The sequence below is a fragment of the Anser cygnoides genome, chromosome Z (assembly GCF_040182565.1).
Source record: "Anser cygnoides isolate HZ-2024a breed goose chromosome Z, Taihu_goose_T2T_genome, whole genome shotgun sequence".
In the NCBI taxonomy this organism is placed as follows: domain Eukaryota; kingdom Metazoa; phylum Chordata; class Aves; order Anseriformes; family Anatidae; genus Anser; species Anser cygnoides.
Genome location: NC_089912.1, coordinates 28,871,822 through 28,877,821, shown reverse-complemented (window position 1 = coordinate 28,877,821; position 6,000 = coordinate 28,871,822).

Sequence of the window (6,000 nt, the reverse complement as noted above, 5' to 3'; positions counted from 1 at the left end):
GCCCAGACAAGGTTCCCTGTCTTCAGAGTCCTCAGTCTGGTCTCCTGCCTGCCTCTAGGCCCCTGTACTCCACTGGATGTGTGGAGATGGGCTTTGTACAAGCTGATGGCCCCTCTTTTGGGCCTGGGAGCAGCCAGGGCAGGGTGTTAGTAGTCTCTTCCATCACCACTGCCCCTTTGTGCTCCTTTGAGGGTGTGAGCAAAGGAGAGTTTATCACAAAGCCTAACAGGCATGGCCAGTGACCCAGGGGTCCCTTTGTGTCTGAATTATCTGGCTTCCAGAATATGAGCTGCGGTAATGCAACCAATGCTGTCCTGTATATCTGGAAGTGCTGGCAGTGTGAATTCATGTCAGAGATACCATGAGAGCTTCCTGCCCTGTTCCCCTCCCTGATGTGTCAGTATTATCCAGATGCTAAACAATTTGGCAGGAACAAAAAAAGATCAGGCCTGTGGCCAAATGTAGGGGAGAAGGGAAGAGAAGAAAGGGAGAGTGAATGAACAGGAAGCTGTCTGAATCTAGGAGCTGCAGAGTGAAGATGTGTGAAAGTTGAAACAGGAGAGATATAAAGTTATGGATATTGTACTTTGATAAAATAAACAGAAAGAATGTAAAGTCAGACAAGAGTCCATTACTAAGACTTCCCAGAATTCAAAATCATATCTCTAGAAAACAGAACAAGAATTCAGTCACACTTCAGCAGAGGCTTTTGGCATGCTGTTGATTAATTTTAACTTACTTGTTTACAAAAGTTAAAATTGCCTAGGTACAGATAACATATACTTTCTTTGTAATGGCTTTCTAAGACTTGTGACAAGTTACACATTTTAACAAGAAATATTTTTGCTGTTGGTTCCTGGGAAAGATGTTTTGATTGTCTGCTTGTTTAGAACCTTGAACTGTGCTATTGTTCACATGAGCTAAAAACACAAGCGTTACGACTATCCTGTCTACTTAGCAATCACTTCACAGCTATAACTACAGACAATTTAAAACACAGCTATTATTTTAAACTATTTAACACCACCCAAAAGCTGTGCTAGGTGGTAGTAAACACATAAAATTACTGTTCCAAAGTATCCCAGTACTATTCAAATATAGAAGATGGAATATTCAAGGAGAGAAAAAGTACAAGAGTATGAAACACTTAAACACTTAAAATGTGCACGTACAGAAATTTGTGTAGACAAGTTTTAAAATTCTCTGATGTATAAAGATGAAGCTACTAAGGTATATATTGCTTGACCACTGGGCCAATGACAAGATTTACTACATATAGTATATGTATCCACGTCATATGTATAGTATACTACAAGTCAATGGATCCACCTACATCTTCTTGCTATAAGAAGAATTAAATGAGAAGCAAACTAATGCAAAATGCTCTTCTCTAGACTATCTGTCCAACATTTTTCTGGCACAGAAACAGAGCAGAGGGATTAACTATGGAAAATTCCCACTAATACACAGTTAATTTCCCAGACCTCTTTGGGAAAGAAGAGACCACTTTGGCCTTCCAGCATATCTTGTGTTTTAAAGTACTGTTCCTTTGAAGAATGTTGCTCTCTTGATAGAGTTTGAGCCTCTTACTTCTGGAGAAGTGCATGAAAGTATGTGTCATAGCATCCTTCAAATATATTAAAACTCCTTACACTCTGAGTAGAGCCTTATTCAATTTCTACCTTGCTGTACACACAGAAAATCAATGGGAGTGAAGCCACTTGAGGTTTTATGATTTCTGGGCTGTACACAGACACTCCCCAACCTCTATCATACTGCCTTTGTTACGGAAGAATTGGAACCTTTTAATTGTCTGAACGATACTACACAAATCGTTGAATTACCTCCTACTTCTTGTTGCTTACATACATGCTTTTCCTTGAGCAATAACCTTGCTTTTTGCCTCTATGGAAACCCGGTAATTTGCACAGATTTTCCTCATACTTTCTTGCCTATATCTTAGCAGAGTGCTCTAGCCACTTGTTGAGTTTTAGTCTGTGTCCTGTCCCTGTGCCTTCCGTTCCCTCCCCCCTGAAGTGATCTTTCAGGATCCCATCTGAGAAAAGAGGTGCTTTTCCTTCTGGAAATGAATCATTTCCTAAAAATGTTCTGCTAGACATTTTTATCTCATCTGAGGCTGCCTCAAGGACTCTCCCCATATTAAAAAAAAAAAAAGGAAAAGACACCAAAAAACCAACAACATAGTTGTCTTGAGTAAATTTCAGAATATGTTCTGAATTTCTTCCCACATGCTGTTATTCTCCTAAAATATTGAACCCCGAGATATATTTTAATACTAATCATCTGAAAAGACAAGCCATGCCTCCCTGACACCCTTAGACAAAGAACTATTTGTTTGTACTATACCACAGGGTTGCACCAAAGCTAAGAAAACAAGTCATAGAACTGAAGGAGGCTTTTAAGATAATCAGTTTTAGTCTCCTGCCATTATCTTATCTGAAAAAATGGTTTAGGTTTCTTGTATCCACCTGGAAGTCTGAAGCAGCACTATGTTGCTCTATTAGTTTACTTACTTAATACTTCCAATGTTGCATATGTAAAATATAACCAGGATGAAGATAAAATCCATGATGTCAAGTCTGTTTTGGACAGACTGAGAAAACTGAGGCATTTATTGTGTCCATATCATTAGCTGATTAAGACAGAATGTGTGTTAAAACAATTACATCATGTTCAATTCATTAGTCAAAAAGGTTTACTTATTTTCAACTGCGAATGACATTTTCACAAAGGAAATAGCTCAGACACCCAAGATAAATGTATCCTACTTAACTGAAAAGATACCATACATGCTTTAAAATCGTAAAGCTCTAAGTTCTTAGCCTGCATGTACTGTAAGTATTTTCCATTTTATAAATAAGATAAGGTGGCTATATTTGTAAGAAAAAATAAGACATAGGGAGTGTTCTTGCTTAAAGGAGAAAAATGACAGAATGAAAGCTACAGACACACTGACAAATTATGACTAAAAACTCTAGGGAAAAAAATCCAGCTAATAATCCATTTGTGGAAATGTAAGAGAATTAAAATTTTCAGAACATATACTACACAGAAAGAAATTGCTGAAAACAAGCATTTCAGTTTAGCCTGGAAATCATAGGAGTCACAAGAACTTGTGTTTTTCTTGACAGTAACCATATAAACATATGTTCATATAATCTTTATGATGATATTAGCCCTGCACACAAACAAAGTTAAAATCATAAAAGCATCTGCAAAAACAATATATTCAAACTTCCTTGTAAAAGGGTACAACCATTGTAGAAGTAAATGTAGCGGGAACAGGGCTTCCAGTTCTGCTATTGTCAGCCATTACTGTTTCTCTTTATTGCCTGACCCATGATTTCCTTAAACCTACTGCAGCTCAAATTGTAGGTAGCATGAATGGGCAGAGAGTGAGCATGGCTACTGCTATAAGACCACTACAAGTAAATGTATATTAGACTCTGGGACTGCACTGCTGCAAAAACTGACTCCTTTAAACCTGTTCTCTGCCTTGGGGTAGTGGGGGAAAAAAGGAAATATGGCAGAGACTAAGATTTTAACAACATAATTGCAAAAATCATAACAAAATGGGTTCCAAAATAATCCAAAAGTTGGAAATTGATGGATAGTCCCAAGAAGCTTTCAGTGTAACAAATTTCTAGGAAAGGTATATTATGAAAACTTTCAGCTTAACACATTTCTAGAAAAAAGAATTAGCTTTATAAACAAGGAGGGTTAATTGTTGCTGTGAGTTCTCCTAGGCAAATTCTATCAACAAAGCATCTTAATATTTTAGTGCAGAATCCTGTCTTTGGTTCAACATCTGCCCTTCGAAGAAACATAACCTCAGCTTTCTATTTGTGTTTTTCATATTGCTCTGATAAAAATTTTACTTTTCTAAATCTGAATTGTATTTCCTGATTGGGACTTGAGTAATATGTCTTTCTTTTCAAGGAACACTTGCTTCAGTCCTGGTGGATTTTGAGATTAACATAAAGAAGTCAGTTCTGCTCTTAATTATCAAACTTCTACCTAAACCAAATTAGGAATTCCTCAACATGGCAGAGATAATGACTTAGAACAGAAACATATCCAGAAGTTACTCCTTGCTGATATTATTCACACACATCACTATAATCATGGGCAATTCGCAGAAAACACAATGAAGTGACTGCTTTAAATTAAGAGATTTTCTTAGAATAGCAGCCTGAGACTGGAAGGTAACAAAACCGCTTTAGGTAGAGCTCTGAACTGGTATTTTCTTTCTATTATATTATTTATATAACAAGAAAATGTGGGACCAGTAGTTCTTACAAACAAGTGTGTTGCATTCCAAAATTTGTGTTAATGATAATAGTGAAGATCTTTTTTTTTCAGTTATGCTTTTATCCTTTTATTACCAGGGCAACTAAGTATGCACAGACTGACCGTGATTACGTAATTAGGCTGTGAACCCACAAACCACTACTCATTTCCTGTGTGCAATAAATTTCTTCAGCACATTATCTGTGCTTTTGTTCCGTGGCCAAGACACAGCCATTGCACCTGCAGAATGGTGCACTTCTTGACAGGCTCAGTAGAGAAGTCTCTTTGCCATTGGCATATTACCAAGGCCGTCTGTCCTAGATATAAAAGGTGTTCCTGTTAGAAGGCAAAGAGCTGGGAAGCCAGCAACAAAGAGTAGATTAAAGACACAAAGGAGAAGAAGAGACAATGCTAAAGATAACCCTTGAATATATAATTGAAGCCTACCTGAAATATCCTCAAAACATTTTGGAGATAAGAAATACTATTTATTTAGACTTTATAATAAGGGGCTTCCTGGTTCACTCATATGACATGACTGGGTGGTCTCTTGAGGGGAAAAATATTTTTATCAAATTCAGAAAGCTATCTGGCATTTCAGAACAGGTAGAGCTTGGAGGACCCCTAATGCAATAAATGGTGGAGTGGCAACTGTATCAAGAGATAGGGCAAGAAAGATTAAAACCATGTGTGTCATTGGATTTGGATCTTTTCATCAGTTTGATGAACTTGGGAGAAAGCTCAAGAATCCCTGAACATTAGTAACTGCTGTGCCAGACGGTCTTCTCTGGGTTACAGTCAGCACTATGTAGGATTTTGAAGGATTTGTGGGCCAGGACTATTCAAACAATTGATGACTGATTGTAAGACTTCACTTATACATATGCTATACACCTGAACATGAGCCAGCTGTATGCACAGATGGCCAAGAAAGCCAATGGCATCCTGGCCTGCATCAGAAATAGTGTGGCCAGCAGGACTAGGGAAGTGATTGTCCATCTGTACTTGGCACTGGTAAGACTGCACCTTGAGTACTGTAATTAGCTTTGGGTCCCTCATTACAAGAAGGACATCGAGGTGCTTGAGTGTGTGCAGAGAAGACCAACAAAGCTGGTGAAGGGACTAGAGAACAAGACTTAGGAAGAGTGGCTGAGGGAACTGGGGTTGCTTCGTATGGAGAAGAGGAGGCCTCATTGCTCTCTACATCTACATGAGGTGGCAGCAAGGAGGATGTTGGTCTCTTCTGAGGTGACAAGTGATAGGATGTGAGGCCTCAAGTTGCTCCAGAAGAGGTTTACATTGGCTATTAGGAAGGATTCCTTCATGGAGAGGCTGGTCAAGCCTTGGAATGGGCTGCCTAGGGAAGTGGTGAAGTCCCCATCCCTGAAGGTATTCAAGAGGTGTGTGGAGGTGGCACATGGTTTAGTAACTTGGTAGGTTAGGTTAGTGGTTGGACTTTATGAACCTGAAAGCCATTACCACCCTAATGATTCAAGATTTGCTATCACTATTACTGATGCTATTGCTACACAATGTGTGTACACTACACCACTCTAATGATGAAGTGTGACCATTGCTTTTGAAAGTGGAGATGGGATAAAAACCAATCTGTTCAGATTGCACTAAAAGGACTAGGCAGGAAAGGAACAGAACTCATTCATTTGAAATCTTGTAGAAAAGACTACATCA